Source organism: Colias philodice, chromosome 1 (genome assembly GCF_061535455.1).
Source record: "Colias philodice isolate Cphi_HAF_F1 chromosome 1, ilColPhil1 Martin Lab GWU primary, whole genome shotgun sequence".
Classification (NCBI taxonomy): Eukaryota; Metazoa; Arthropoda; class Insecta; order Lepidoptera; family Pieridae; genus Colias; species Colias philodice.
The window spans coordinates 3600643-3622339 of record NC_143086.1 but is presented as its reverse complement, the minus strand read 5'-3'; the positions used below and the strand labels follow the sequence as shown (position 1 = coordinate 3622339).

The 21697-nt window shown below is 36.6% G+C and overlaps 1 protein-coding gene across 2 annotated transcripts in view; it reads right to left on the bottom strand.

The window, feature by feature from the left end:
* MED23 (mediator complex subunit 23) overlaps positions 1-21697 on the bottom strand; it is a 263054-nt gene that overhangs the window by 31662 nt on the left and 209695 nt on the right. The gene's annotated exons all lie outside the window — the stretch shown is intronic.

Here is a 21697-nt window from a genome sequence, read left to right as displayed (position 1 = left end):
CCAAGCTCAATTAATTGATATTTTGCGATAACTATCAACCCACCAAACAAGCTGACCTACGCAAGTTTGTCTCCTGTTAATTGTAGGTAATATTTTTCACGCTTTTGCATATGTATTATGTATTTTACTTCTCCGCTCCGTAGGCCCACAGTTGACAGATGTGGTAGGCCGTAGCGCGGTGTTATAATATAGCCAAAATAATTTTACGATTTGAACCACGTCTTATGAAAATTTAAAAAAATCTGCAAAATAAATTTATTCCTAAATATTAACTATCCTCCAAGAACTACAATGCAACTTACGTTAATAACTAATTAAAAATTCCCTGTAAAGAACCAATAGCTACGTTGCATGCTCACTAGAAATCGGATTAGATGCAGTTTCAATTTGTACTATGTAATTACTCGGCAAATACCAGGGAATACCTCCATTTAGTACTAATTAATTGGATATTCTCTATTGCAACGTTCCTCAAATCAATGCAAATTATCTTGTATATTAGGCGAATCGTAGGTGCCTTTGGTACGTTTCAAATGCAGTTTCGTAGCCGGGTAACCAACCCCGGGGCAAGTAACAAAATTAAAATAAGTATTCTCATTTTCTATTAAAAAGCAATAAACATATTTATTAAAATCAATTAAAAAGAAAATAAGAGAAATTGTCGAAAGTTTAGTTCAATCCAGATAATATAACTCGATCCCTCCTTCGAAGGCTCGAAGGTCCCCCCAGGCTCTAGGGCCCTGGGGCACTGTCCTATCTAGCCCATGGGTGTTCAAATGCTGCCATTGTTTGAGTAAACAACACATTCATTGTTCCTTTAATTGTCTGTATAGATACTATGCGAGCGGACTGAGGTCATTATGAGACTATTCATGTTTTCAATGGTGTATTTAGAGTTGTTTGTTAAATTTAGGTTGGTAGATTTCGCTTTTAGCGTGCTACTAGAATGTTGTTTGGTGGCGATCAAAGTAGTTTCTGTGATCTGTGGTGGCGATAAAACGAATGATATAAGAATGTTAATTCCAAAAAATTGTGTTTGGATTTTACCGAAATCTTACTATTGGTGTTTACATTGATACCTACTTTTTGCTCGAAAGCTTTTAAGTCTTTTATTTATCTAAATAATTTAATTATGGAGATCGAAAAATTACAACTCTACAGGTTTTAATGAGCCTTAACTTTCACATAATTAAACTTATTAATAATATTGTCACTTAAACTCAATCTTATGAAAACCAATATTGATAACAAAGTCATCAGAGACGGTGCATCATATTTTGAAAGATCATATAATTTAAAAGGTGGTTCGTTACAGCCAAGTTAATATATATAGTTAATAGGTTAATTCCCACTTTCAGTTCCAGAGAATAACAAAGTACCTAAAGTATCTCTATCTACTTTCTTTAGAAAAGTAATTATAGGATTTGCTTTCTGAAAACCTTACTTTTACGACGGAATACTTAATAGTTCCTACAGACGACTGAAACTTCGTAGTAACTGTTAGGTTAGGTGAATTTCAATCAATTCCTCGAAAAGGGGGATGTTCTTAGTACGTAGTGTATAATTTAATATTAGCATATACCATTCTGTGATCTGTGGCATATACCTAGTTCATTACTGTGCGAAGAGATATAAGTGAGAAATCGCTATATTATCACAACATCATTACACATGAAGTACGGCCTGCACATACTAACCTACTGCACATATTAAATCCGTATCACATATCCAATTTCTCTCTATCGTACACTATTATTCTGAGACAAGACATGCAATCCAATCATATGGAGGCTTGATCTGTTCTTGTCATCTCCCGTATCCTAAATACAGTGCAATGTATTATAGGAAGTGGTCTACAAGGGGCTGAGTTGGCCCTTTGAAAGCAAGTCAACTGGACTGTAATGGTATTATGGTATTGTGTATCCTTTGACAATGGATAATTATAGAGAATCCGTGCGTCATTGGGCTAATGTGATCATAATGGTGCTAATTACGAATTTAGCAACGTGCGACGATCACATTGTTAATTAATAATTGAGTTAATTACCGCTGTGTTCAGGTATATCGAAGAATAGTCGAGGTTAGGTAAGTTGTTACTATGGTATTAATATGTAATATTAAAGCATGATTAGAAGAGCCTTCATCAAAGTTGATAAATAGGTACATCGAATTTAATCTATAATATAAAAATGAATCCCAAAATGTGTTGGTAAGCGCATAACTTGAGAACGGCTGAACCGATTTCGATAATTGTTTTTTATTATATTCCTTGAAGTACGAGGATGGTTCTTATGTAGAGAAAACGTAAATATGTACCACGGGCGAAGCCGGGGCGGACCGCTAGTATGTAATATAACTTGTTATAAATGCGAAAGTAGCATTATACATTATAGGTAGTAAACATTTTAGTAACTGATTTTGGATCACTTCATCACCTTGGATCTAGTTACTTAGACATACATAGTTTACACATAGTTCAAATCTTTGTACAATATTCTTAACTATGTATCTACATAGTTGAGAATATTTGTTTTAAAATCGGATCGATTATATAAAAGTAGGCAATAAAAGTGAATATGTGAATAGAAACTGCTGCCAACTAGCTGGAAACCGCTAGTGATATGATAAACATTAAGACATACATAGATGATTTTGCTTATTACCCCAGAATTCATTTTAAAATTGCTTACTCTTAGATATTACGTAGATTACTACTTTTAGGTATTGAATCTCTTAAATAAAACATTAACAACATAAACAACTAAAACAAGACCTAACGCATGAAAGTCACTGAACGTGTATATTACGCAGAAACTTTACCAAATCCACTATTTATATTCAACGAAATTAGCTTCGAGGAATTCACAGGCAATATCCGAACTGGAAATGCAGTCAAAGACCTAGCATTCCGGACTATTCAGGATGATTCAGGTACCTAGTCGATTGTAAGGTGTGCTTACAAACTGAAACTTGTGGGTGCCGTGTCTAGCATGAATGCTCTGGAATTTAACTGAATCAAGAGATCGTAATATTCCTCTTGGAAAATGTATTTGAAGATATTTTGATTAGTTCATAAGATTATGTATATTGGAAGTAAGAAATTGTGTGTAAATAGTAATAAATCGGTGCTTTTATAATTAGTAAGTAAGGTTTCCAAAAAAGTTGCATAGGTCTTTAAAAATAATTTATAAATCCAACCCATTGAGATACATGTACTACGTAGTACATATTAACTCAATGATCAAACCTTATTTTTAAGAAATTTGTTATTAAGAAAAGAAAAACGAACAAACACATATTAATTAATAAGATAAAGATGTACATCTAGGTAAGATTCTATGAAAAAAAATATTATGCGACGTTTTAATTATAAAATTACTTCTGCTAATAGAGTTGGTCACAGGTCAGGCGTGTACCTTACGTGGCCTTTCAAAGGCTAATAAGTAATAACGCAAGGAACAATGTAACATGACAATCTATTATCTTTTATATTTTATACTAGGTTTCCGCCCGCGGCTTCGCCCGCGCAGTCAAAGAAAAACCCGCATAGTTCCCGTTCCCGTGGGATTTCCGGGATTGCGTTATTTTCCCGGGATAAAAAGTAGCCTATGTCCTTTCTCGGGTATCAAAATATCTCCATACCAAATTTCATGAAAATTGGTTCAGTAGTTTAGGCGTGATTGAGTAACAGACAGACAGACAGAGTTACTTTCGCATTTATAATATTAGTAATGGATTCTTTCCTAGAGAAAGAGCACTCCATATTAAATTGAGCTGTTGTGTGTTAAAAAATAAAGCAAAATGCATTCATTAATTAGTCTTTATAACGTGTTTCTTGTGAGTGAAAATAAAAACAGGAAACGTTCTATTCTGTAATATCTCTTTTTTAATATTTTGCCTCACATTTACAAGGAAAATTAATTTTGAAATTAAATATCAATTTTATGTTCATTATAGTTGTATCTAAGAAAAGTGTTGGTAATTAGCCAAGGTGTGCACATCATAGAGCGTCAATTATGATTTATCACATAGGTAACCAAATAATGTTCTTTAAAGGATGTCTTAAAATTATTTTCTTTCTTTAATCAAACTATTTACAAACAAAAACTATACCCATAAATAGAATAAATGCGCCTGCAATTAATATCTTATCAACAAACAACTATCTACGTTAAGCTTTAAAGTTTATTAATAGGGACAACAAATTATTTTCCCCAATTTATATGTATATCGAGAATATAAAGGCTTTAATTTCATCATAAACATATAAAAGTTCCAATATATTAACTGTGTTTCTAAAGAAGATGAATCAAGTATGTAGTCAAGTCATGCATATAGAAGGGAATTCTGTATCTATATTTTTTATTTATCTACAATTTAAATGTAACATAAAATTATAGCACAGATAAAATAGATAAGAAATAGAGATTTGCTTTAACATGGGTACAAAAAGTACTCGTATCGTAGAAGTTTGCAAGTCACGCGGATCGGAACAGGCAGCTTGTTAAAAATTTATACCGTTTTAGGAAAATCTGCGTCAGTTACACGAGTTTCTTATCGGATTTTCTTTTTATGCATCGCGATTAAAAGTTGTGTCTTGGAATTTCTTGTAAATGTTATTGGCACGTTTATAAATGCTTTGTAATTGAATATTAATTAATAATTTGAATATTAATCTTTGGTGTGTACTCAATAAACAATCGAAATATTCCGAAAGAACAAATTCGATACCTATGCACTTTTTTATTGCAAATTTTGTATAAGTAAAGAAATTATAATTATACGAGAAGCAGAAAATTTCAGCATAATTATTAATACAAAGCAATTTATGTTTTAGTATTCCATGATATATGGATACGAATACTAAGCCAATAGACAATATGAAAGATAACTCAAAAGACTAAAAGTATTCCAATACAGGATTCCGGCCCGTAGAAAAATTCGCACCCTTTATTCCAGTTTATAATAAAACCCTCACGAATCTTTCCTCACAATGGGATTAGCTGAAAACCAACGCAAGAGACAATACGCACGTCCGACAGTGCAGAATTGAATACCTATAAGCAATTCTTTGAAAAACATATGCAAACAATTTTCCTACCTGTCTTTATCCTCATTCTTTTCAGCTCGTGTGCAATATTTCGCTTTTACTAAAGAATGCGCATATTTTTATCGGGTCACACCTACTACATGCACGTGTTTATATTGTTTATGGACTAGGTAGTAGGTACCTTCACTGAAACGTGAATCTATGTGTCTATGTTTCTGACACGCCGTGTTAGCTAGGGCATGATAGATATTGACATAAACGGTAGGTACCTACGTGTTTTGTTTTGGTTTTGGAACATACGACTTTTTAATATCGAGAATAACCACAAAAACAAAAGAAGGTTAAAATTGAATGCTTTTGAAGTTAAACGATTGATCATCGATAGATAAATAAAACTTCCTTAATCAAGCAGGCAGCCTAAATAAATAAGATATTTTTTCTTTTGAGAGAATTTCCATCATTATTATATAAACTCTCTCATGTAATCTAACAAATTAGAAGTTCCTAACAAAACCATTCGACAATTCTTTCTTTTCAATTGTTAACTACGTGTTACTGTTTATAAACAGGATTTAGTATTTACACTGAACTAGTTAATCATTGGCTGCAAAGCTTAACTAAATATCCAAGTTGACCGTAAACCGAATTATAATGTCCGTTCGCTACAATCATGGCACGTTAAATCGCGGGCAATAATATTATAAACCCAACTGGCAACAGTTTTCATTCTCATCATCTATTGACCATTTTGTTGGCTTCTATTGAAAGTAGACTAATTAATTATTTTGATATTGATCAAATCTATTTTTATGTCCTTATGAAAATCGTATTAGTTGCCTACAGAAATTATAATTGAAGAACTGCTGAATTTCAATGATTGGTTCGATGGATTCTCTCAGTCTTTATAAAAATGATAAGAAATCTTTCTAATTTTACTAAATGTGGAATAAGAAAACGTTAAACCAGACAGAACCGGGTTGAGCAGTTAGTGTATAATAAAAATCATTTAGTACTCAATGCTTAGAACGGCCGTTCATAATGTAATGTAGGTAGTTATGCAACAACTGATTTTAGCGAACCTTAGGTCTATAGCAGCCTTAGGTTAAGGCTGAAAATCAATGTTCGCAATGAGGTCTTTATACTACTTTTATACTATAATACCTACTCTGTAGATACAACTATATGTATTGCGTTCTTTTACCTGTCTGTTCCCATTTTACCCGCATTGTTACAAGGGAAAATTTACACATTATGCAGTTTTATAATCGTGTTTGCGACTAAATTACATTTTCTATGTAGTAGTTAGTAATTAACAAAGGTTTTACAACAAAGAACTGAATCTTACTTGTTTTTCAGGAGGACCTCTTTAGAGCTGTTTTATGGTTCCGTGTTTAAACAGATATAGTTATATGAATTGTGAAAAAGGACTAAAAAATATTTATTAATAAATTTAAATGTACAGAGTTGTGTCAGTTTCACGCCTCAAGGCGTCGGCTTTCCTGTGCTATGAAAGCCAATTCTTTTTCATAACGATAAATTGGTATCGACCATAAAAATTAAAAATGCTTAATATAACTTTTAACTTTTAAGTTTTATTTCTATCTACTTTATTAGAGTAATGGAATCAATAGGAACAAAATTTGTTTAGTTTTCAGTTTTAGCTTTATTTTTTTTCTTTTTATAAATTTAGTCACACAAACCTTTTTAATCAGTGATAAACACGTGTACTGCGAGTATCCAATAAATCCTTTTGTTTTATAATCTGAGCTGCTATTTAAAATCGAAATAACAGCCCAGTCACATTATGTCGGCACCTCGCCTCGATGCTTCCCTTTCACCTCCACGCGTGATCGATCTGACGTACGGTCAGCAACATATTGAATTTTATTATAGTCTGTACCTGTTATGTGCCTCATACTAAGATTTTGATTATAGACAACTGATAAAATACTTAGACATAGTATCTGCTGAATAAGTCTTCATACGTAACCAGACAACCTCCACACGTGATCGCTCTGATGTTTTGTACGGTCAGCATCATTATTAATGTGATTTTAGTAAATTGAAATTGTACAGTATAATAAGCTATATAATAGACAGCTGAAAATATTATCTAATAGGTAAATACGTAATATTGTGACGTCTTCATATACCTACATATAACGTATTTCAAAAGTGTTAATTGTTATAAATTGTAACGTGTACCTACCGAACCCTTCACCACACATGGACCGATTTACACTTGTTTTCAATCACAATAGCAATTCATAGTTTTTTAATTAAAATGCTGATCTCAAGTCTTATTTAAGCAATAGACTGGTACGCAATTTAATTTTATCTTATGTAGTTATCTTGATAGCGACTAACCACGTACAAAGGACTTAATTCAAAGGAATTTATTGTTGCAAATTAATTATTGGAAAGTATAATAGTGAAAAGACCACATCCACGCTGATTAATATTCTGTTAATATTGAACAGAAATAAGACAATGCCCGGCTTTATTCAAATGAAATATGATTAAACATAAAAAGACAGGCATTTTATAATATTTTGTAATATTCGATGTAATACTGATACACGATAAATTTTAATTTATTTTATAATAGCTACACCATGGCGGTCGTTTTGTGCTTAAAAATAAACTAAGATCCTGAAAGAAATATCTCACGAAAATACCCATCTATAGTCCTTTGTAAGTAGACAAGTAGGAGTGCGTATAAAGTGACCTGTTGCTTCAATCGTTGAAATGTCTTTCAGAATTTTGTCTTTTATTACTAGAAAGATAAAGGCTAAAATTGTGTTTAATACATTAACGCCTATGTCGGTGTAAAATATGTAATGGCAATTACTCCAATGTAAGCGTTATTAAATTCATGCCGATGTCCATAACCACATTACGATATTAACTTTATTAGCACGAGGACGGACAGTAAATTCGTGTTTTTTTGTAGCCGTGTCAAAGAGCTAAATGTAAAATAATGTATACTTTATTATAAAGCTGAAGAGTTTGTTTGTTTGTTTGAGCGCGCTAATCTCAGAAACTAATGGCCCGATTTGAAAAATTATTTCGGAGTTAGATAGCCCATTTATCGAGGAAGGCTTATAGACCAACATGAGCGGAGCAATGCGGGTGAAACCGCGGAACGCAGCTAGTGTACTATATAAATCCTTCTAAAAGTAGAATAAGCTGTTGCTTTATTATCACTTAAGTTTAAATCCAGCCAATTATCCAGGTACCAGTACTGATTCAATATTGCGTTATTGCTTTTCAAGTACAAAATTAAACTGTTATTCTCGCTATTATAAAACATTGAAGTATCTTGTTACGGATAAAAATAGCTCATTCATTCAATTGAACTGTTGTGATTCAAGATGCTTTTCAGCAAAACGATATTGTTATCATAATCCCTCGGTTCATAGTAACATTCCATCGGGACTTCCTTTCATAGTCTTTTAGAAACAAAATGATTTATGTTTTAGCTCCACTCCGCTTAGGTACATGTCCCTTTAAGCTCTTTTTTTTTGTTCTTAGCAGTTATTATTTTAATAGACTTTTCTATTTTCTTATTTTTTTTTTCTGTTCTTGAGATATGTATGTTGTAAATACCATGGATATTTTCTTTTAAATATAGATAGGTAAGATCTATGAAAATGATTTTTTTTAATGTCGAGTGAAAGTTGGTTCAGTAGATGAAACGTTTACATAATATATAGGAGGATATAGGATCTATATAGGAATATTTTTTAAGTTTTTACCTACTATTTATTAAAACCTACTAAACCAAAGTTATTCAGGTACTTATGACGTCATGACCACAAAAAAAAAACATACCGGCCGAATTGATAACCTCCTCCTTTTTTTGAAGGTTAAAAATCAAGGCTTAATAATATTGGCCTGAACATTGAAACTCGTAGGTACTTCGATAATACCACAAATGCAAGCATGAGTAATTGTTATGATACTAGGTACTTAACTAACATAATATCATAATGAGTTTCATGATTGGAATTTAGAAGATGATTTTAATATTGCAAGATTTTCGTGTAAGTACTTATATATTGTATTTTTTATCTGAACTATGTTGATAGTTAAATTAAATTATATAGTTAAATTACTTATATAGATAAGTAATTTAATTTCAGTTACTTAAATAATTTTTTAAGGGGAGTCCCGTCAGCGAAGGGGAGTCCCGTCAGCGAAGCGGAGTAAAATTGGTCTGCAATATCAAATTTTTCATGTATTTGCAGTTATATGACGCTTTTAGAAAAAATAATCAATACACTTCAAGATATTGCCTAAAAAGTGTGCTAATTTGTTACACAACCACGTGTATTTTGCTCGATCATATAAAATCATAAAAATCGAAAACGAATTATTTAATAATGAAATTTCTGATTTTGGAAATAATTTTTATTGGTTATTGGATATGTATTTTGATGTACTGCAGAAAACGTGCTAAATTTTGGTTTTCAACTGAAGCCCTGTAATTATTAAATACTATAGACATAGGTCGTCACAGGTATGGGGTACGCCACTGCCAGCAGGCAGAAATGATATCTCAGGGGTGGATGTTAGTTCTTTAATAATAAAATACTTGTACAGGTTGTGGATCAGTGGTCGCCTTCCACACAAGGTCACAATACACTATATTATGAGAATGCACACAAGATCAAATTAGGGTTCGCGCGGGAAACGTTAAAGTTAGGCGTAGCTTAGCGTTCGCGGTTTATCCTCGACTGCCTAACGGCTGCACGTGCGGGAGACGCGCCGGCCGTTACAGAGGGGCGCGGGAGGTGAGGTGAACCTTTTTGGCAAGCGTCCCTGCTGCACGTGCGGCAGACGCGCCGACCGTTACAGAGGGGCGCGGGAGGTGAGGTGAATCTGGTAGGCAAGCGTCCGCGAGAGGCCCTTGTGGGTAAGACGCGGGTGGCTACATGACTACGGTTTACTATATACTCCCCCTCTAGTTCAGGTGTACGCCCTCGTTCCTGGACTAGCTGCTCTTTTACCTTCTTCGGTCGTCCGCGTTTCTTGACGGGGTTAACAGGTTCCGGCGGAGTATCATCGTTACTAATGAACGGGGTCAAATTTTGAACATGGTATTTCCCTATAATCTCGTGAGGCAGCTCCATACGCGCAATGTTGTACGTCGTAGGGCTTATCTTCTTGGTGATGACGTAAGGACCATCGCGTCTCGGCATAAATTTTGCAGTGAGTGCCTTTGAACCTTTGCTCAAGAGGTGCGATTTTAGTAGCACCTTATCACCCACCTTGTATTCTACCCGCCGACGCGACTGGTCGGCGTATTCTTTCGCCTTGTCCTGTTGCTTCTCGACTCGTTCTCTGATCGCCGACAACGAGCTGAGGAATCGTCGTAAGTAGGGTGTTATTTGTGGAACAAAGTTATCTTTGTCCAGTATGGCACGTTGGTCATGTGTTGCTTCCGAAGGTGACCGCAGCTCTCTTCCGAATGTCAGGTACGCCGGTGTTGTTCCTGTTGTACGGCAAACGGCACTATTCAGAGCAAATCTGATCACTGGCAAGTTCTTGGGCCAGGTACTATGGTCTCCTTCAACCAATCGTGCTAACTGTGCCTTAAGATCGCGGTTTTTCCTTTCTGCTGGGTTGGCTTCTGGGTGGTACAGTGGCACCAAGTTCTGTGTCACACCCAAGACTGACATACATTGACGCATGACTGCCGAAATGAACTGAACTCCGTTGTCGGATATGATCCGACGAGGCAACCCAAACCGCATGAAGAATTCTTCGATGAGGACACGTGCGCAGGCTTCAGCTGTAGCATCCTTAAGTGCGTATAGTTCTACCCATCTTGTGGCCGTGTCTTCAACGAGCAATATCCACCGTTCCCCTTCCTCTCCTTCCGGTAATGGGCCGAATAGATCTATGGCCAACACCTCGTTACGTTGATTCATGATGGGCGTCTGGAGGAGGCCTGGAGGCTTGTTATTGGTGGCCTTGTATCGTTGGCATTGAACGCAGCCTTTCACGTAGTCGGCTATTATCCTGCGCATTCCTGTGAAGAAGTATAGCTGTGATACTTTCTTGTAAGTATTGTCAATACCAGGATGCCCTGCTACTGCAGAGTCATGACATTGCTTCAAGATGTCTTGCTGTTGACCAGCTGGAACTACGAGTTGTGGTGATTCACTGTCCGAGTCGGGGTTATACCGGTACAAGACTCCTTGATCCATCATATATCCCCGCTCTGTCCATCGCTGGGCTGCGACTTCATCGGTGGCTTCGAGCTCCTTGACAATCTTCTCCAGTTCTGGATCTGCCAGCTGTTCCTGTCTCAACAGATCCGGTTTCTTCACAGGTACGTCTATTATTACAGAGCAAATGCCGCATTGATCGCGGGTTTCTCCTGTGCAGATCGGCCTACTTAGTGTGTCGGCCACAACATTTGCTTTCCCTGGAGTATACTGGAATTGTATATCAAACGACTGGAGTTTGAGAGCCCACCGCACTAGCCGACCGGTTGGTGATTTTAAGGTCAGCAGCCAGCGGAGTGGTTGGTGATCACTTCCAATAATAACGGGTTGCCCATCGAGGTATGATCTAAAACGTTCGACTGCCCATACCACCGCCAGAGCTTCACGCTCGGTGGTAGAGTAGTTTCGTTCCGCTGAGGTAAGGAGTCGACTCGCGTACTCAATTGGTCTTTCCTCTTTTAACTCCCCCTGAAGTAACACAGCTCCTAAAGCGTAATTACTGGCATCCGTTCGTAATATAAAAGGCCGACTAAAATCAGCTTGGATCAAAATTGGGGCTGAAGTCAGCAACCGCTTGAGCTCATTGAAAGCTTGTAATTGAGCTGCACCCCAAGTCCATGGTTGGTTCTTTCGTGTCAAACGCGTTAATGGTTCAGCCACTTGGGAAAAGTTAGGAATGAATTTCCTAAACCACGAGCACGTTTGAAGGAAAGTTCTCATATGCTTGAGATTTGCCGGTTCCTTCATTTCGAGTACAGCGCTAACCTTATCATTGTCGATGGAGACGCCTTCCTGTGTGATTATGTGTCCAAGGTACTTTACTCTCTCCCTTGCAAAAACACATTTCTCTCTATTTACATGGAGGTTATATTCAGTCAAGCGCTCGAAAACTGCCTCGAGGTCTTTGAGGTGCTGTTGGAATCCACTTGAGATTATCAGGAGGTCATCCAAGTAGGCTAACAGGACTACGTCCTTTAAAGATGCGCAGGAGCGGAGGCGGTCGATCAGCCGCTGGAATGTGGCCGGCGCGTTCTTGAGGCCGAAAGGCATGCGCTTAAAGCGATATATGCCGAGCGGAGATATGAAGGCTGTCTTATCCCTGTCTTCTACCCGCACGCTTACTTGCCAGTAACCAGATCTGAGGTCCAGCGTGCTCATGAAGCAGTTCCTTTTTGTTGATTGCAGGAGCTCATCAATTAGTGGCATAGGGTACGTGTCTGATTTGGTAACAGCGTTCAGGCGCCTGTAATCTACACAGAACCTGACGCCACCACGAGCCTTAGGTATCATCAACGCTGGAGCGCACCATGCGGACTCGCACTCTTCAATTATATCTTCCTGCAGCATTTTCTCAATTTCTTTTTTCATCACCTCTTTCTTCGCGGGATTCAAACGGTATGGGGGCACTGCTATCGGTTGGTGTTCACCTGTATCTATACGGTGCTCCGCGAAAGGCGTAGGAGCTCCCCCTAGACGGAAAATGTGCGCGTGCTTAACGAGGATCTGAGCGAGTTCGTCTCGTTCTGCCGACTCCAGCTGAGTACCCTCGTCATCCCGGAGAACATCTGTAGAGGCACAAGTAGTGCCACGCGAAGTTGGTTCAAAAAATAGCGTATGTTTAACGTGATGATCGTTGTCAAAATACCATAATTCCTTGGAGAAATTAATAACGACACCCATAGCCCTAAGGAAATCTATACCGAGTAATGTCTCGTTGTCGCCGGACTCGGGGAAAATGAGAAATGGTATTGTGATGATAACGTGTTCCAACCGCACCTGCAACGTGGTAGTGAGAACGTTCATTTCACGTGCGTGGCCATCGGCGAGTTTAATTTGCCTCGTCGAGGGCGTGAGCGGGTGGCCTTTGCGTAGAAGGAGAGCATATAGTGTGTAACCGGCAATACAGTGTTTCGCGGCAGTATCAATTAAAGCTGTACCATTTACTCCCAAAATCTCGATTTTGAAAATGGGACGTAAGTCGCGACGTTTGACGGGCCTATCGCCGACGCTACATGCCAACAAGTCGTCATCGTCCTTAACACGCACATAATTATCATCATAACAATATATTAAATTCACATCATCAGTAAAGTTATTGTTTTTTACATCTGTTGATTTTTGCGAAAAATCTGACTTATTACAGGTTTTATAGTTAGAAATTTTTATACAATTACATTCAAAATCCGACTTAATACACTTTTTAATTGTACCGTTAAATGTACGCTTAGCCTTAACGTTATTGCAATCGTGAACAAAAAATGAGTTACATTTCAGATGTGAGTCGTGATTATGATTGTTGTATGTATCGTTCCTGAACAAAATGTTCGAATGACAGCACTTATTTTCATAAGGAATACCGGTTAGCATTTCACGATTATAATAGTCATTGTTCAATGTACCAAACGAACGATTTTGAAAATCACGATCGCGCACTGGTAATTCGAGACTATAGAACTTTTCCGATTTATTTACGTAATTTACGGCACTTTCACTCGCGTTATTATTATGATTGTAAGACTCACCTCTGTCCTCTAACTTACGACACTGTTCACGTCGGTGACCGTAGCGCTTGCAGTAGGTACAGTAGGGACGTGCATGACCCGAGCCGGAGGCCGAGGTCGTCGGAGGAGCCCGAGGTGTCGCGTTCACGCCAGGCGCTCCGCGCGCTTGCGGCTGCGGCGGCGCGGGCGCGTGCAGGGCTGCGGCGGCGCGGTGCGGCGGCGGCGAAACAGAGGCCGCAGGCCGCGCGCGCATCGCGGGCGCGCCTCGTGCCTGCGCTTCGCCGCCAGCGGAGGGGGCCGGAGCGGCGCGGAAAGTACTCGCGCCGGCGGACGGCGATGGCCTCGCTGTTGATGCTCGTCGTACCTCTTCTCCCATGGAGTCTTCAATATTTCTCGCGTGTTTAAGTAATTCGGCGAATGTCGTAAACTCCTCTCTGCGGAGTCGTTTTCTTATACGAATGTTTAACAGGCCGTATATCATATCTAGTTTCACTTTTTCAGTTAAGTCACTCGGTGGCAACCTTGCCAACAAGGCGCGAGCTTTCGCCACGAACACGTCTGTATTTTCTTTCCCTTGTTCGTTTTCGAACAAGTCGCGGTATATTCTGTGGGGCGGCCGTCGGTCGCCGTAAGCGCTTCTTAAGTTAAATACGACCTCGTCCCACGTAGATATTTGACTTTTAATGCCCTGCCACCAGGTGGCCGCATCATACGTCAACAACATTGACATTCCTTTAATTGCATTGGTATCAGCCACGTTGGCGCACTCTTTGTAGCTTTCCACTGCGTCTATGAATCCTTCTATCGATTCGTTCGGTGCGCCGCTAAATACCGCCTTACACCGCGCAAAATTACCGTTTTCGGCCGTTGGCGCGGGAGTCGAGGTCATTGCGCGGTTTCCCATAACACTATCCAGGATTTCTTTTATCGCATTTGTTTGTGTTCTCTGAAGACCTTCCAGGAGCATGGACACACTCTCTTGCGAGTATGTTGCGTCAGCGCAGTGAGGGGCGGGGGGGGGTTGGGGAATGCGTGTTGCATCATCCCCCTCGCCGCCATGCTGGTACTCCTGTTGTTGTTGTCTGGTACGCGTCATTATTATTAATTGAAATAACGGATAGTTCGTACGAATTCAACTACACAACACGAATCGTTTAACCACTAATCCACCCACTGTTGGGACGCCAGATATAGACATAGGTCGTCACAGGTATGGGGTACGCCACTGCCAGCAGGCAGAAATGATATCTCAGGGGTGGATGTTAGTTCTTTAATAATAAAATACTTGTACAGGTTGTGGATCAGTGGTCGCCTTCCACACAAGGTCACAATACACTATATTATGAGAATGCACACAAGATCAAATTAGGGTTCGCGCGGGAAACGTTAAAGTTAGGCGTAGCTTAGCGTTCGCGGTTTATCCTCGACTGCCTAACGGCTGCACGTGCGGGAGACGCGCCGGCCGTTACAGAGGGGCGCGGGAGGTGAGGTGAACCTTTTTGGCAAGCGTCCCTGCTGCACGTGCGGCAGACGCGCCGACCGTTACAGAGGGGCGCGGGAGGTGAGGTGAATCTGGTAGGCAAGCGTCCGCGAGAGGCCCTTGTGGGTAAGACGCGGGTGGCTACATGACTACGGTTTACTATAATACATATTATATCTCAGAAATTAACGTTGCCCTGCGTTTTCTTGACAAGCCGACGCGAGGAGCGACTCGCGCAAACGGCGCGTTGAAATACCTCGCCTTAAAGAAAAACTGAAAGCTCCACCGCTTCTGCACTTGTTTTACCGATTTTTACAGATTTAAATTGCATACTTTGCTAAGTAAAAAGATAACAAATTTGAATATAGATTTTAATAAAATAAAGCCCAATAGATACAATATAAACAAAACTGTGTAGAATAAAAAAAAATACAAAATATGTATTGAAAAATCGTAATTTATCCAACGGAAATAAAACCCACAAAACAGAAAGTTTACTTGTTCCTGAAAATAAACAGAACTGAAAATACAGCTGTCTGAGTGAACACGGGAAGGCACTTCGAAATATAAATTAACGATTTCCTGTAACAGTCAAGTCTTCAATATGTCAACCTAATAGGCATACGAGCACTATGTTTGTATGGATTCTTGGAACCTCAATGGTAATGGTATATATACGTAATGTTTCGAGTTAGGCATACTGTATAGTCATATATAAACTAAAAAAGAAATAGTAATGTTATAAACGGGAAAGTTTGTAAGTATGAATGGATGGATGTTTGTCACTCTTTCATGTAAAAACTACCGGACGGATTTGGATGAAACTTTACAGGAGATAGCACATTAGCTATAGCTGTTAGTCTAGTATTATATTATTATCTATGGTCCGTCGATCCAACCGCACGGCACAGCTAGTATAAAATTATTTTAGAACTTTACAAAACATGATAACGACAATTTCAATTGACCTAATTTTATGAATTGGTTTTTTTCTTAGTTTATTAATAGGGTTTGTGAATAATACACAACTCAAGTTTTTATTGTTTAAGTTTATAATTGTAGTGAAAGATTTTAGGAAGTCTGTATTCGTCGTCTATGTCGTTAAAATTTTATTTTATATAACTTAATAAAAGAATCTGTGTATTTGTATGCCTACACAGATTCGTTTTTTGTTAAGTAAAAAATGAAATTTTAAATCCATTTCTCATTTGACAATATTGTTATTCCCAATTTTTTTAAAACTAAAATCTATTTCCTTCGGTCCTAAAGCCCAATGTTTGGATATTGTTAGGACAAAACTCTCAGAGGACAAAAAGCTGTATTTAATAATACCGTTAGAGAAAAATAAAAGTTCCAATAGCCAATAATTCAGTTAGTTAACAAACTTACCTACATTCAAATGGAAAATTTTCTCAAAGAAAAATTTTACAAACTTTCAATTGCAGCTTCAGATGATCGAACTTATCAGTTACGAGAGCTTCTTATAAACTCGAATGTTTCTATTGAAAGGTGCAATTATCCTAGAACTTCAAGAAATTAATAGATATAACTACTTATAAAGAATAAATATTTTTCTTACATACAAAGTTCACCATATCTTTAAGGTTTTACCATCTTTGGTGGTGATTAAACTAAAAACTAGTTTTTGAAATATTTAATTCCCATTAGTGTATCTTTAACTTTCAATAATTAGTAGAATTAGTTTTAATAAATAATTATCATAGACCGTATTTTTACGGCTTACTACCTTTATAATGCAAATCAAATTATAACAACTCTGCTCTCCTTCATTGATACAAATTGTACCTCCAACAACTAACTTTAATTTGCTTTAAGTACTAAATATAGTCCATTGAATGAATCCCTCCAAGGGGGGTCTAGAGTGCGTGAGTTAGTAACGTAAGATGTTTCTTCGGAAACATGTCAAGAGTCCCTAGGTAATAAACATACTAAAACCCCGGGCCACTAGGAGGAGCCCCGGAGTGGGGGGAGGGGGGAAATAGGTCCATTTTTTCATTTTTCGCTTAAATCTCAAAAACGGTACATGTTAGAGAAAAACTTTCAAGGAAAAGTTGAAAGGCCATAAAATTATCTACAAGTTGTACCTGAATCATTTTTTCCTATATCCTACCGTTTCTGAGTTATACGCAGTAAAACATGATTTTGGCTCAAACAATTTCCACATCAATCGAAAAAAAAAATATTTCTCTCTTCCAAAAAACTCAAATGTGCAACTTGTGACCGGTACTGATAGATTGCTCTTAATTAGGTCTATAATTGGTAAAATAAACACATTCCTCCATGGAAGCCTTTAGGAGGACTCGATTGTTAAAATATTATATTAGGGCAGTTTGAGTTACTGAACTTGATCTTTTTATTTTTTTCTTCCAAAAAACTCAAAAGTGCAACTTGTGACCGGTACAGATAGATTGCTCATAATTAGGTCTATCATTGCTAAAAATACCAGATTCCACCACGGAGGCGTTAACGGGGAATTGAATTTTATCAGGGTAGTTACGATATATTATGAACTTTTTATTTTTTTTCTTCCAAAAAGCTCAAAAGTGCAACTTGTGACCGGTACAGATAGATTGCTCATAATTAGGTCTATCATTGATAAAAATACCAGATTCCACCATGGAGGCGTTTACGGGGAATTGAATTTTATTAGGGTAGTTAGTTAAAAAGTTCATGTATCGTAACTACCCTAATAAAATTCAATAACTCCTAAACGCCTCCATGGTGGAATCTGGTTTTTTTATCAATGATAGACCTTATTATGAGCAATCTATCGGTACCGGTCACAAGTTGCACTTTTGAGTTTTTTTGGAAGAAAAAAAATAAAAAGTTCAAGTATCGTATCTACCCTAATAAAATTAAATTCCCCGTAAACGCCTCCGTGGTGGAATCTAGTATTTTTATCAATGATAGACCTTATTATGAGCAATCTATCTGTACCAGTCACAAGTTGCATTTTTGAATTTTTTGGAAGAAAAAAATAAAAAGATCAAGTTCAGTAACTCAAACTACCCTAATATAATATTTTGACAATCGATTCCTCCTAAAGGCTTCCATGGAGGAATGTGTTTATTTTACCAATTATAGACCTAATTAAGAGCAATCTAATAGTACCGGTCACAAGTTGCTATTTTGAGTTTTTTTGAAGAAAAAAATAAAAAGATCAAGTTCAGTAACTCAAACTACCCTAATATAGTATTTTGACAATCGATTCCTCCTAAAGGCTTTCATAGAGGAATGTGTTTATTTTACCAATTATAGACCTAATTAAGAGCAATCTATCAGTATCAGTCACAAGTTGCACTTTTGAGTTTTTTTGGAGAAAAAAAATAAAAAGTTCAAGTACCGTATCTACCCTAATAAAATTCAATTCCCCGTAAACGCCTCCGTGGTGGAATCTGGTATTTTTATCAATGATAGACCCAATTATGAGCAATCTATCTGTACCGGTCACAAGTTGCACTTTTGAGTTTTTTGGAAGAAAAAAATAAAAAGATCAAGTTCAGTAACTCAAACTACCATTATATAATATTTTGACAATCGATTCCTCCTAAAGGCTTCCATGGAGGAATGTGTTTATTTTACCAATTATAGGCCTAATTAAGAGCAATCTATCAGTACCGGTCACAAGTTGCACATTTGAGTTTTTTTGGAAGAAAGAAATATTTTTTGATCAATTGATGTGGAAATTGTTTGAGCCAAAATCATGTTTTACTGCGTATAACTCAGAAACGGTAGGATATAGGAAAAAATGATTCAGAGTCAACTTGTAGATAATTTTATGGCCTTTCAACTTTTCATTGAAAGTTTTTCTCTTACATGTACCGTTTTTGAGATTTAAGCGAAAAATGAAAAAATGGACCCATTTCCCCCCTCCCCCCACTCCGGGGCTCCTCCTAGTGGCCCGGGGTTTTAGTATGTTTATTACCTAGGGACTCTTGACATGTTTCCGAAGAAACATCTTACGTTACTAACTCACGCACTCTAGAACTTTTTATTCAATGGACTAATATTTGTTGTTGGCTTTATTTTCCACATTATTCATCGTAAAATCACAGAACATACGTTATACGATTAAACAACACACCATCTCATATATTAGTATGATTCGGAAAATTGGAAAATTCGAGACCGTAAAAAATAGAACTACACATTTTCATGTGTTTGAGAATATTGCCAATAAAGTGCCTTTGGTCTTTTTCAGATAGTCAGTGTACATTTTTAAAAACTTTACCGTATATTTTTCCAATTTTTTTAGGTGTGAAGTAACTGTTCGCTTGGTCGATATGTGCACGTGTCTCCTGTCTATTTGCGTGGGTATATTTTTTTACTTTATTGTACTTTATACTTTACTAGTTGTGCTCCGCGGTTTGGTCTTAGCGTAATGATATAAAGCCAATAGCCTTCCTAGATAAATGAGCTATCTAACAATGAAATAATTTTTCAAATCGGACCAGTAGTTCCTGAGATTAGCGCGTTCAAACAAACCAACTCTTCAGCTTTATAATATTAGTATAGATTTAATTTAAAAAATGTATTATACGAATATATGTAAATAAGCATTTGATATTTCATTCAGCTTAAATAATAATTGAACCATAAACTTGGAAGTAGAGGTAAATTAACAGTATATCTCTACTACTCTATTATCTCTACAGTAGAGTAGAGTATGTAAATGCGACTGAATCTTAACCTGTAATAATCATTTATAATCAATGCTTAATCTCATTAATACAAATAGTTATCTTTCCGTTCATCAAATAACAGGTCCATCTCAATAGGAAATACTTTACTACAAACCGATATAACTGAAACAATCAGAAACAATCACGAAAACTGCCCCTTAACTAATCCTTCTAATAACTTTAATCATCCTAACTTCATTGCCTATTACTCGGTAACAAACATCGGTCATAAACAAATATTGTTACATAGCTAGTGCATTGCATAAGCTGCTTTATATAACCTTGCTTCCAGCTTTCTATACGTACCTATATCTACTTTTGCACATACCGGTACTTGTAGTACATATAACCAAGCATCCCATAATAGGCTATTCGCAGACTCTAGACAGCTTTTAACACCTATATAAGACGAATGAACTTATCTGTACGTAGGTTTAGTTTGTATGTAATCAGTCGTCTAAACAAATTATGTAGTCTTAGAACCAAATTTCATAAAAAATACTGTACGCATAATTCATTTATACTTTCAGTCTGTTTAGTAACAACATTAGGTACCTAATAAACAAATATTTTAAATAAAAGAATTATATAGGTCAATACGGGACGTATCGGAATCTCGTACTTCCAAGAGAATTAAACGAATAAATTGCAAATAGAAAACACACCGAGTATTTGTTTTATAAAGGGAATTTTTGCATCGGCACGAATTGTTTCAAATAATACACTGCGTGGAGCTCGCCTCAGCTCACGTAGGATTAAAGTTGGAAGTTTAAATATGTATGTATAAATAAATTATGTGTATGTTTATTTAACCCTTGTTTAGACAAACAACAAGTTTTAATGATTATATCAATATAATGTACTGGAATGTGTATCAAAGTCAATTTATAGTTCAAACAGATAATCCGATTTGAGTGCAGCAATATTTCTGATGTATTAAAAATGTAAAGCTTTTTTAATTAGCAGACTTTAAGAGTTTAGATTATCAATATCATCATCATCATCATCATCTTATGTTCCCACAGCAGCTGGCCAAGTGCGTGTCGATTTATTTTCTGATGGCTTTATTTCAAAGTCCAGAATAACATTAAAATAAAACAGTTTCGTATAATACAACAGTAAAGTACATATTATATCAACATGTACCATATCGTCCATGAAAGCTATTGTATTTTTCCCGCATTGTATAAAAATATACCCATCAATTTAATTATCTCTAACGACAAAGTATTAAACTAAATAATATTTTTTATAATATTATTGTACCACATTGTATGGAAGTTATAAGTATTGTTAGAAGACAATAAATTCGGATGAAAATAGATTCTTTGTTTGGTAGTATATAAAGTATATCTACTCAAAAATATTGATTTGCATTTGATTTTCTGTTTGTTCTGTTAGTACCGTATAATTGTATCTTGTGTAGTCAGGCTATGAATAAAAAAAAGTGATAGTTTTGGATCGAATCGAACCCATTAACCCATTAAATTTAAAATACCGACAAAAAGGATTTATATGCAAATTGCAAATATTTGCATTAAAAAAGCTTCTAAAGCTAATAAATACTATGGAATGGAATATATTTGCGCAGGAGTGGATTTTCTTCCACTCAATCATTTACATAGAATCAATGATATTATATAGGTATATAAACAATATCATTGCATAGAATGCCCAAAATTTCGCTTATGATTATTTTGTTGATCACAAAGTAGGGTCTATTGCAA